Below are 12,405 nucleotides of genomic sequence, written 5' to 3'. Positions count from 1 at the left end.
GTTCAATTAGTAGGCAATGTATGGTATGTGAGTAAAACTGTTTAAAAAATAAACGAAGGGATAAAATGCTGGAGAATATGTGGAGTAAGGGATGGAAAAAAAGCAAACAAACAACATATCATTATCTGGTTATCTCCAAAATCTGAGATGCTGAGCTTTTTGTTGTATAACCTGGTCAGTCTCTGGAACTTTGGGTATCTGTGTGACATCTGGAACTCAGAGCTGGAGATCGGCAGCTATGAATGTCAGTATTACTTCATACAGCAACTGTTTAAAAAGCTGAAAAAGATTTCAGACTTCAATTAAATACATGACTGAAGTGGATTTGCTTATGACTAAGGCAAATTAGGCCAAAGGGTAAAGGACAATATTGACTGTGTTTTCAAAACTTCAACTTCTGTGTGAGACCAAGGGAAGAGATGCTAATTTGGTGCAGGATCTATATTTTCTGCAGCTCACTAAATAAGTTAATTTTTACAGTTAGTTTATTCAAACACCATAATTATGTGGAATGTTGAATAGGAAGTGAGATCTGGTAGGTTTGTACAGGTTAGGGTGAAATCCCAATACATATGTCCAAAGTAATTTGGGCAGAGAATAAAAAGATATTTGCAGGGAGCCCCTGAGGAACTGGGAAAAAATGTGGAAATGTTGGACTTCCCCACTTGGGTTATTACTATATTCTCACAAACATTGAGGACTAACAATTTAGTAGGCTAAGCCCTCAATCTTGGGTTTTGCCCTTATGAAGCTTGTAACTGCAAAGGAGAGGCTAAGCCTACTTATAACTGTGTCTACAAGTCTCCCCCAGAGAACATCCTTGTTACTCAGATGTGGCCTTTCTCTCTCTCGAAGCCCTCTCAGCAGGTGAACTCACTGCCCTCCCTTCTACATGGGACATGACTCCGAGGCATGTAAATCTCCCTGACAACATGGGTCATGACTCCCAAGGATCATAGGATTGAGAAAACCTTCTTGACCAAAAGGAGAAAGTGAAATGAAACAAAATAAAGTTTCAGTGGCTGAGAGATTTCAAATGGAGTCAAGAGGTCATTCTGGAGATTACTTTTATGCTCTATATAGATATCCTTTTTTAATATTTAGTGTATTGGAATAGCTAGAAGAAAATATCTGAAACTTTTGAATTGCAACCCAGTAGTCTTGATTCTTGAAGATGATTGCATAGCCTACTTGATTACATGCTGTGCCTGTGTGATTGTTAAAACCTTGTGGCTCACCATCCCTTTATCCTTGTATGGACACATTAGTAGAAAAATGGGGACATAATCTAAATGAAAAATATGGTGGGATGGGAGGGATGGAATGCTTTAGTTGTACTTTTTTACTTTTATTTTTATTCTTATTTTCATTCTTTTTGGAGGAAGGAAAATGTACAAAAATTGATTGCAATGATGAATGCACAACTCTATCATGATACTGTGAACGGTTGAATGTACACCATGGATGATTGTATGGTATGTGAATATATTTCAATAAAAATTTAGAAAAAAAAAACATAATGCTCAAAACTGAAATTACATGAAAGGCCATCATAACTGTGATAACTCTAAGAAATGCCCCCTCAAATCAAGGAAATAAAGAACAAAAGGACTGTAAAAAAAAAAAAAAAAACATATCATTATCACTGTTTTCCTTTTTCTCTGCTTTCTCTGTTACTTATGCTTCTAATGTTTTTAATTATGGCTTTCAAATACTTAAATTAATTTTGGAAATTGGTTATGACATATCTTTCCTATGAACTTTATATATGAAAAGTTACTGTGAAAATATAAATATAGGGATATGTGCATGGGGTGGGAGAGCAGACTAGAGGTAGAGAGGCCATGTAGAACTGGTATTTGATTCAAGTGGAAAGAAATGGGTGTTTGGACAAATGTGGTGAGATAAGAGGAGTGGAGTACATGGGATTTATGAATCCAAGAGGCTCTTTAGGAAGAATTAATAGACTTTGAGGACATATTAGCTACAAGGCAAAATTAAATATCAGCTATGACTGACACACAGCAAATACCTAAAACTAGTTATTCACTGTTCGAATGAGTGAATGAATCCCTCTAACCAAGTTGGGCATGTTGGTTTTAGAATTATTGTGACACAACTGGAAAGATTTTTAGCATAGGACTTCATCTCTAGTGAGATGAACATGAAGAAATGATTTGGAACCACAAATGCTTTAATTGGTTGAATCTCAAATACATTTCTTATTCTGCATATCGTTTTCCATCTTCTCATTTAACAAAGGAATTTAGGCTTCCTTCTTTTTTTTAACTTGTAGGGAACTTCCACCACTCTTGGGAATGAGTGAAAAATGAGTTTTGGGTTTCTTCATTGTTTCTTCCTTTGTCCAAAATAAACACCTGGACTCTTCGTTGAATATATTAATGATTATATCCCTCTCAATTGTTTTATAAACATTTTTATGCACCTAGCATAAGCCAGATCCTATATTTTATCCTCCCAGAATTGGAGAGGAACCACAAAACTAAATGTCAGAGCATCACAGAGTTATCAAGGTAGTGATTCTCTGACATTGTGATGTATAAACAAACTACCATGATATAAATATTAAAAAAATAATAATCATATTCCTTACAGGCAAGTTTTTATTGTAAAAGATATGTTGATTATTTCATTGTTTTCATTAAAATTTTCTAATAGCCTTAAAGCAGTCATGAAGAATTAGAAAATATTTCAGCTTCTAGTAGTAAAATATTTACTATTTCCTAGGCTCTGGTTTACTTTCCTAAACCTGCAATGACTGAGTAGATGTCAGCCTAAAATGACGAAGAAAGCAGAACCACACAGTTCTGCTCAATAAAGAATTTTTTGTTCACCCCTTCTCAGTGGCCACTGTGTGCAGGTTCAGTCTTTGACCTAACATACACTAGGCACTAGCCCCCAAACACCAGACCTCAGGTTTCTGTGACTGGTCCCTTGTGAAAGAGCAAAAAAATGACTTTGTCCCAAATGTGTTTGGTCTTTACTCCATAGACAATAGGGTTGAGCACAAGTGGGATGACTACATAGAGGTTGGCAAACCCAGTGTGAAAGGCAAGTGGGACATTGTGCCCAAAACAGTGAGCAAGAATGGAGAAGAATCCTGGGGGATAGGCAATGAGGATGACACAGACATGGGAGCCACAGGTGCCAAGGGCTTTCTGGTGGGCCTCTTGAGAGGGGAGATGAAAGACAGCACAAAGGATGAAGGTGTAGGAAATGGCAATGAGAATGACATCAGAGATGACTGTCATAAAGGGAACACAAAAGCCATACCAGATGTTGATGGAGATATCAGCACAGGCAAGACAGGCAACATCTATGAGCTCACACTATGTGTGGGGAAAGATGTGTGTCCTGCAGAAAGGCAGATGTGTCAGCATGAATACATCTGGCAGGATGATGCAGAAGCTTTGGAAAGAAATGGCCCCATTAATCCTGATGATGGTTTTGGGGGTCAAGATGGTTGTATATCTCAAGGGAGAACAGATTGCCACATAGTGATCAAATGCCATGGACATCAGGATGGCTGAATCCAGAACAAAACTGTAATGGATGAAGAACATTTGTGTAAGGCACCCTGAAAAAGTGATTTCTCGAGCTCCAAGCCAAAAGATACTAAGTGTTTTTGGCACACCGGCTGTGGACAAGATGAGGTCAGTCATGGCCAGCATGGAGAGAAAGAAGAACATGGGTTTCACGCAGGCTGCGCTCCACTGCAATGCAGTAGAGAAGGATGCAGTTTCCCACAAGAGCCACAAGGTAGATGGCACAGAAGGGAATCCCAATCCATACATGGAACTGCTCCAAGCCTGGGATCCCCACCAGGAGGAAAGGACCTGAGTTGTAACCGCTCAGGTTGAAAATGATCATTGCAAACTGGGAAGGCACAAAGTCCAGGCCCTGAGGACAGAGAATGATAAAAGGTAGTTAAAATCATGTGATGACAGACTCATTTCCAACCACTCAACATTATTGACACCTAAAACTGGGTTATGATAAAATTACTTAAAGTAAGATACATCTGAGTGTGAAAAAAAGTTGAGATGAATAATGACAGCAGGCAACAGATGTAAACCAGGATTGGTCCAGGCACATCACGACGAATGGTCACTCTACATAAAGAGAACCTCTTCTCTCTTCTGACCAACCCCCCTGCTCTTCACTGAAACATCAGGAAGCCTTCCAGACTGTCTACAATTACCCTTTCCATTACAGTCTCCCCTGACACAAGGTAACTGATTACAGGATGTACTTCTGCATGGGTTGATTGATTATAATTTATGTGCCTTTATGATCATCATTCTTTAAGATGGGCTTACTCTGTTAGTGTGGAATATGCATCTCTGACCCACAGCAACTACTCTTTCCTTTCAAGGCTACTAAATGTCTAAGGCTTTAGAGTTATGAGCTCATCATTTCTTTATTAACATGCAAAATTGTATTTCCTTAAAAAATACTAACTGATTTGCTATACTATGTTGGTATGACTTGTAATTCAAACAAAAATTAGAAAAGTTCTTGGTAGCTGAGGGTCATGTGTTCTTGTTATTCCAAAGAAGCAATTTTCCATGCCATAGATTACCAGTATATATTAGCCTAACACCTTTAATTTAGTATCATTATTGGTCAAGATTTCTATCCAAAAGAAGGTTGCTTTTATGAACACATATTATCATCGATTTCCACTCTACCTCAAGAAGCATACTCTCAAATACTTACAAATTTAATAATTACAATTTAGAGATACCCTGATTCATGCTTACAATCTTTAATATATTTTGCACTCATATATTTTACCCACACATAATCTTACACAAAAGTAAACAAACCACACTGTGTTCTCCCCCCCCCCCCCACACACACACACAACCACACAGGGCATGCACAAAAGACAGAGAACACAAGGAGGACATAAAAGTTTTCATGACTGTATTCTAGAAGTGTCACGTTTTGTAAATTCCCAAATTTTACTTGGAGATTTTCTCCTTTAAATACTAAATCCTATAATCTATTTTCTACTAATCCCTTACAGTGCATACAGAGAGCTATTTTTTCTCTACATATAGCGATACAGCAAAACCAGGAACTCCTACTTCCAGTCCTAAATGATGTGTTAATAGCTATATCCTTCAGATTCTTGACTTCTCAAGACCAGCAATCATCTTCAAACTTCCCCCAAACCACCTTTTTGCTTCTTTCTTTGGTAAGAATCCAGGTCACAATACCTTCCATCTTTGAGACAAAGGCTGAGTTTCTCCTCTTTCCTCCATGTGGCATATGAGATACAGGATATTACTTTTTTCTCTTGGTCTCTTCCCTTATCTTTAAGTAAAAGCACTTTTCTACTAGAAACAGGAAGCCTTCTCTAGAGTGTCTTCATAGTTCACCTGTTTGAGGTTCTGGGGACACAGTCCACTTTTCATACAGCTTGTCATAGACCAACCTCCACATCTGCTAAGTATTTGTGTTCTCCACTTCAGCACAGTTCTCTTCTCCAGTGAGGAGCCCAGCATTAGAGACCTGCTTAGGCTGTTCAGCCTTCATCTGAAACCCCCTCCCTGCACTAGTCACACACTCAACAATACATGGTGTCAGCTTCCTTAAAAATAGGTTTTAAATCACAGCTTCCCAGCTTGGCTGAGGTGATCATTTTTATTCATACATACAGTGCAGGGGGGCTTCTTCTCTGGGATTTATATTTCCATGCAAAGCAGATGTTCATACATCACCAAAAGCATTGACACACTTTGGCATGCGTGCAGGAAGTTCACTCCCAACACTGTCACCCTACAATCAACCGATCCACAACATGTAACAAACTACAAGACACACTCCTATTTTCAATAAGCCCTTAAAACAGAGGAGGAGGCAGGAAAAGAAATACCTTTATAGATTAAAATAAACCTAAGACAACTCAAAATCAAATGCAATGTGGTCCTTGATTGGATTTTGTTTAGAAAACCACGTATAGAATATAATTACTAAATAAATGGGGAGATTTAAATATATACTTTGCAATAGAAGATATGAAGGAATTACTGATGATTTGTGGACACGATGAAGCCTAATGGCAGATGTGCACCTGTATACACATTCAGACAAACACAGGTGTCCTTGGAGTACAAGAATAATTTATTAGTGCAGAGGGCCCTTTGGAGCCAGAAATGCAGGCACTTTAATTCTAGGTCCGCGATGTACTGGGTGTGAAAACCTGGGCAAGATATTTGATGAATCAGACCCTCAGGTTCTTCGTTGATGAAAAGGGCATATTACTGCTGGTTCTTATAGCTGTTACAAGGACAAAATAAGACACACCCAAAATTAATCTTTAGGGCAGTGCCTGGCACATAGCAAGATGGAATAAGTACTACTGCATGTTATTAGATTATATTTTACATCATCACTATATTCATTAGCCGTCAGACCACATGGGAAGGACAGAACATACAGGCAGTTTTAGATGAATGAAAACTAAGAAAAGCACCCCTGGGCATATATACATATATACCCATTTATTCTACCACAGAGGTTAGGGTTATGTGCATTGTCACATGCAGGTCAAAAATGTTAACTATAAAACACTAGCCATGGTCATTCTTGACCCAGTGGTATAACTGCCAATCTCTTCTATTCTTTTGCAGTCCATACAAAGGAGCTTGAAGCCAAGTACTGGAGACCATGTCTTCATCATATAAATGGCAGTTGCTCAAGAAAGGAAGTTATAGTGCCAAGTCCATGGTAAGTAAATGATGGGTACTGATCTTCTCATTCACTCCCTATTTCTCTCCAAATCCTCTTCCTAATGAAACTCCTTTAAGCAGCCAGTACTCACCTACAGTTGAAGATATGTCCAAAGGAAAAAAAGGAAGATTGTGCTGACAGAGACACAGCACATCAGTAAAAGTGGCAGACACACCAACCAAAGAAATGAATGGAGAGGAAAGGATGGGACTGATCAGTTGACACTAAGTTCTGATTTATATTTTCAGGATTCTGCTCAAACTGAGGAAAAGGTGGGAAGTTAGCACCCTGGGGGACCCTGAGGGGCTCTCTTCTCACCCTCAAGGGAAGAAGTGGAGGTAGTTTCTATTAACCTTTCCCGTGCCTGTGCATTAACTGATACATGTAAACTGATGTTCCTGAAAGTGTTCATAAAATCTTTGTGTAGCCATATGTATACACCTATCAGAACAATCACGCAAAATTCATGTCCTCACTTACCAGAAGTTTTGGTTTGGTAAACCTGCCAGAATGCAATATACCAAAATGCATTGGCTTTTACAATGGGGATTTATTGACTTAGAGTTCATACTTCTTAGGCCATGAAAATGTCCAACACGAGGCATCAACAGGATGATACCTGGACTCTGGAAACAGGCTTTGGCATCTGGGACACCTCTGGCACATGGGAAGCCACATGGCCAGTATCTGTTGGTTCTTTTATCCCAGATTTCATTCCTTTTGCTTCTGGCTTCAGTGGCTGCTTCTCTGTTTTCTGTGATCTTTGTTTCACTTCTCTGGGGCTTTTCCCTATGAGCTGTTCTCTCTCTTTTATCCACTAATAAAGGACTCCAGTACAAGGATTAACATCCACTCTGGGGCAGGCCTCAACTGAAAAACCCTAATCAAAATTTCCCACCTACAAAAGGTCTACACAATACAGGAATGGATGAAAACAGCATGCTCTTTTCTGGAGTACATATAGCTTTAAACTACCACTATATCTATATCTGCTTACAACTACAATCAACTGAGAGACTACTTTCAGCAATAAGAGACATTTTATTCAATCAGTTGAATGCTTTAAAAGGAGAAGTGATGACTTCTGCAGGCAGAATGGAGAATTTTCATCTCTATTTCAGCAGGCCAGCTCCTCCTGGGGAATTCCTGAAAACTTTCATGGGAGTTCCCAGCTTGCAGCCTTGCTATGGAATTTGGATTTACGCATCTCCACAATTGCATAAGAAAAATTTATAAAACCTCATAATATTTATGGATATCTCCTGTCAGTTCTGTTTTATTAGAGACCCTGACTAATATACCAGATGATGGACTTTTGGCAAGTTACCTAATATCCATGAAAAGTTGATAATATTTGTACCTGCTTGTCAAGAATATCATAAGAATTGGCAAATTAAATAGTACGGTGCATGTGAAAATCCTGATCATAGTGTACATCATGATTTTCCATATGTAATCCATTTCTACATAAATCACAACAACCCAGGATGCCTATAAAAACAAAGATGATATGCATGCCCCAAGGCATAATACTACTTTATTTCAGAGTGGATCCCCAAAATTTGCATTTCAATCTCCACATGGGATTGTTATGCCCCAAAGTACATGAGGCAAACATTGGCAAAACGAAAGGAAGAAACAAACACCTCAACAGATACAGTTGGAGTCTTCAACACACCACTTTCACAATGGATAGAACATCTAGATGGAAGAAAATTCCTTCACAGCTTCCCATTGATCTTAGAATATTAAACAAACTCCTTGAAATGATCTGGATTCTTCAGCCTTCTGAAAGGTCGCTTTTTGCTGTTCCCTCTCCTTAAACTTCCCCTATGACAGCACTGTCTTCCAATTCCTCTAATGCACTGAGCCTTTTTCAAAAATGCTGTTTCTTCACCTAGATCACGCCCTCCCTACAACCTTGACTGACATGTCTCTTAGAGAAATAGTAATTTCTTTCAGGGAGGCATAACTAATTTAAAGTTATATTACCCTGATGGACTCTCCCGAGAGCAGTTAGTTTGTTCTGTTTGTTTATTGCACTTCTCTGTATGTCTGTCACAAACATAACACAATCTGCAGTTACATGTTCATTCACATCTTTTCATGATTCCACCTGCCTCCTTCCCTGCCTGTCTCCGTCACTAGAATAAAAACTCCATGAGGAAAAGAGCCATGTCTATTTTGTTCCATGTGGAACAGAGAGTACTTAACACAGTGTTTGAAAATGTTTGTGGAGTGGTTGGTAACCAGCATTGAAAATGAATGAATGAAGATTGCCTGCAGCCCACCCTGTACTCTGAACACTTGGGTGACAGCAGACTTGGAGAGATTAGCATCTTATTGGCTCACCCCACAGAAATTTTAACTTTTATTTAATGGAAGTTTAAGGGGATCCCCTGGTTTATACTGAGGCAAAAGGTATGGAAGGGTCCCATGACACTCTATACTCTGTAACAAAGCGGTTAATTACATCATTCAGCCTCATTTTTCTAAGCACTCTCTGAAAATTTCTCTTTCTGTTCTTTGTATCAGGAATACTTTTCCTTCTCTGAACAATTGACTGGCTTCTAATTCACAGGCATCGTGAACTGGATGTTGCTTACCTCTTCAAGTAGACTGCTACAAAGGTCGGAACCTAATTCCCGACCCACATGTAATAAAAGAACAGGGATTCATGGTAGGTGAAGAAATAAGCCTTTTTCGTGTCTTAATTTGAACTAAAAAAAATCACCCCGATTTACCTTTCTCTCTACTTTGTCTCTTGCTTATAGTATTTTCATTTATGATATGGAAAATACATTAAATAATTTTGGAAATTTATTATCTGCCTACTGTCGCTCAGAAAGAGGCATAAAGATTCAGCCTTGAGCCTCTGTGTCCAAGGACATATCTTTCCTATGAACATTATATATGAAGAGTTACTGTAGAAATATAAATGTAGGGACATGTGCATGGGGTGGGAGAGCAGACTAGAGGTAGAGAGACCATGTAGAACTCTGATATTTTGACTGAAGTGGAAAGAAATGGGTGTTTGGACTAATGTGGTGAGACATGAGGAGTGGAGTACACTGGATTTGTAAATCCAAGAGGCTCTTTAACAAGAAGCAATAGGCTTTGAGGACATATTAGATATGAGGTGAAATTAGATAGCAAATAACATTGACACCTGGAAAATACCTAAAACTAGTTATTCACTGTTTGAATGAGAGAATGATTCACTCTATCCAAGTTGGACATATTGGATTTCAAATTATTGTGACACATGCCAATGGAAAGATTTTTAGCATAGGACTTAATCTTTATTGAGATGTACATGAAGGAAAAATTTGGGACCATGAGTGCTTTACTTGGTTGAATCTTAAATATAGTTCTTAGTCTGCATATCCTTTCCCATCTTCTCACTGGCCAAAGGAACTTAGCCTTACTTCTTTTTTTGAATTTGTAGGGGACTTCTACCAATCACATCTAATTTGGCTTTCTCAAGAGGGAGTAAAAAATGAGTTTTGTGTTTCTCCATTGATTTCTTTCTTTGTCCAAAATAAGCACCTGAACTCTTAATTGAATACATGCATGATTATACCCCATTCCTTTATTTTGTAAATGTTTATGCACTAGTATAAGCCAGATCCCATACTTTGTCGCCTAGAAATCGATGGGAAAAAAACAAACTAAATGGCCAGAGCCTCACAGTGTAATCATGGCAGTGATTACATGAGTTACTCTGATACATAAACAAATGAGTATGATGTATAATTTTACAAAAGAATTAGTTTCCTTAGAGATAACTTTATTTTGAAATAAAATGTTGATTTTTTTCATTGTTTTTATTGAAACTCTTGTAATGGCCTTAAAGCAATCATGAAGAATTGCAAAATATTTAGCTTCTAGAATTAAAAGCATTTGTATATTGTAAGCTCTGAATTTACTTTCTTATAACTGGTATGGCTGCATAGATGTCTGCATAAAATTACAAACAGAACAAAACCACATTTCTGCTGAATTAGGAAATTTTGTTCTCCCCTATTCTAGGGCCACTGGGTACAGGTTCAGTCTCTGGGTACAGGTTCAGTCTCTGGCCTAACATATACTAGGAGCTTGTCCACAAACACCAAATCTCAGGCCTCTGTCACCGGGCCCCCTTGGGAAAGAACAGAAGAATGACTTTGTCCCGGATTTGTTTAGTCTTGACTCCATAGACAATAGAGTTAAGCGCAGGTGGTATAACTACATAGAGGTTCGCAAACACAATGTGAAAGGTGCGTGGGACATTATGCCCAAAGCGATGCGCAAGAATGGAGAAGAATGCTGGGATATAGAACATGAGGATAACACAGACATGGGAACCACAGGTGCCAAGAGCCTTCTGGCGGGCTTCTCGAGAGGGGAGGTGAAAGACAGCATGGAGGATGAGAATGTAGGAGACAGCAATTAAGATCACATCTACAATGACTGTCATGATGGGAACACAAAAACCATACCAGATATTGATGGAGATATCAGCACACGCAAGCTGGGCAACTCCTATGTGCTCACAATATGTGTGGGGGATAAGATGTGTCCTGCAGAATGGGAGACGAGTCACAAGGAAAACACATGGCACAAAAACACAGAAACTTCGGAAACAGATTCCCACAGCAATTTTGAACATGTTCCTGGGGGTCAGTATAGTGCTATACCTTAAGGGGGAGCAGATGGCCACATAGCCGTCGAAAGCCATGGCCATCAGTATAGCCGAGTCCAGGACAAAGCTGTAGTGCAGGAAGAATAACTGAGTAAGACACCCAGGGAAACTGATTTCCTGGGGACCAAGCCAGAAGATGCTAAGGGTTTTGGGGACACATATGGTAGACAATATGAGGTCAGTAGTGGCCAGCATGGAAAGGAAAAAAACATGGGTGTATGAAGAGTGCGCTCCACGGTAATGAGGTAGAGAAGGATACTGTTGCCCACAATGGCCACGAGATAGATAAAGCAGAAGGGGATGCTGATCCAGGCGTGATACTGCTCTAATCCAGGGATGCCCAGAAGGGTGAAGGGCCCTGTGTAGTAGCTGCTCAGGTTACAGATGGCCATTGAGTCCTGGTATAATAGCTGCTTGGTCCTAAAAGCACATTGTATATAATGAACATCAGAAAAGCGTATTGTAATTCTTCTTCCAACCCCTCAACCCCAATACCCCCTTTGCAGGGAAGGTTCTTCCCTTTTTTCTCCCAGGAAAGAAGCTCTCATTGCTATTATTAGCAATGCCTGTGTCTTCAAGAAAGCTTTACTAGACCTGATACTCCAGTACTAATCACCAAGTCACTATGGAATCTTTCCCAAAATATATAAAATGTTATTCCCATTTTAATGACTGAGGTCTTCCCAAGTCAATGCCATTTGTTGCTGTATATATGTGAGTGTAGGGCAAACTAATCAACACACATATAGAGGTTGAACCTAAGAAAAGTGGGATAAAATTGGAAAAATTAGGAGGTAATTGACAATTAGAGAGTACTACGAAGGGTCAGCTTCTGAAAATGTATTGCCTTATCTCAAACAATTTTAGGAGGCATGTATTTTTATCCTCTTTTTCATTTTAGCAGAAACTGAAGCTTTCAGAGGTAATCTTATATAAATTCTCACCTTTAGTAAGTGTCC

General features: G+C 39.0%; 2 pseudogenes; both read right to left on the bottom strand.

Moving 5' to 3' along the window:
* Positions 1–2,933: 2,933 nt before the first annotated feature.
* LOC119537050 lies at positions 2,934–3,891 on the bottom strand (annotated as a pseudogene).
* A 7,000-nt stretch (positions 3,892–10,891) lies between these two features.
* Positions 10,892–11,838, bottom strand: LOC119537763 (annotated as a pseudogene).
* Positions 11,839–12,405: the final 567 nt, after the last annotated feature.

This window comes from Choloepus didactylus, chromosome 6, assembly GCF_015220235.1.
Source record: "Choloepus didactylus isolate mChoDid1 chromosome 6, mChoDid1.pri, whole genome shotgun sequence".
Taxonomy (NCBI): Eukaryota; Metazoa; Chordata; class Mammalia; order Pilosa; family Megalonychidae; genus Choloepus; species Choloepus didactylus.
Note: the sequence above shows the minus strand (reverse complement) of the source record. Positions and strands in the feature narration are given on the sequence as shown.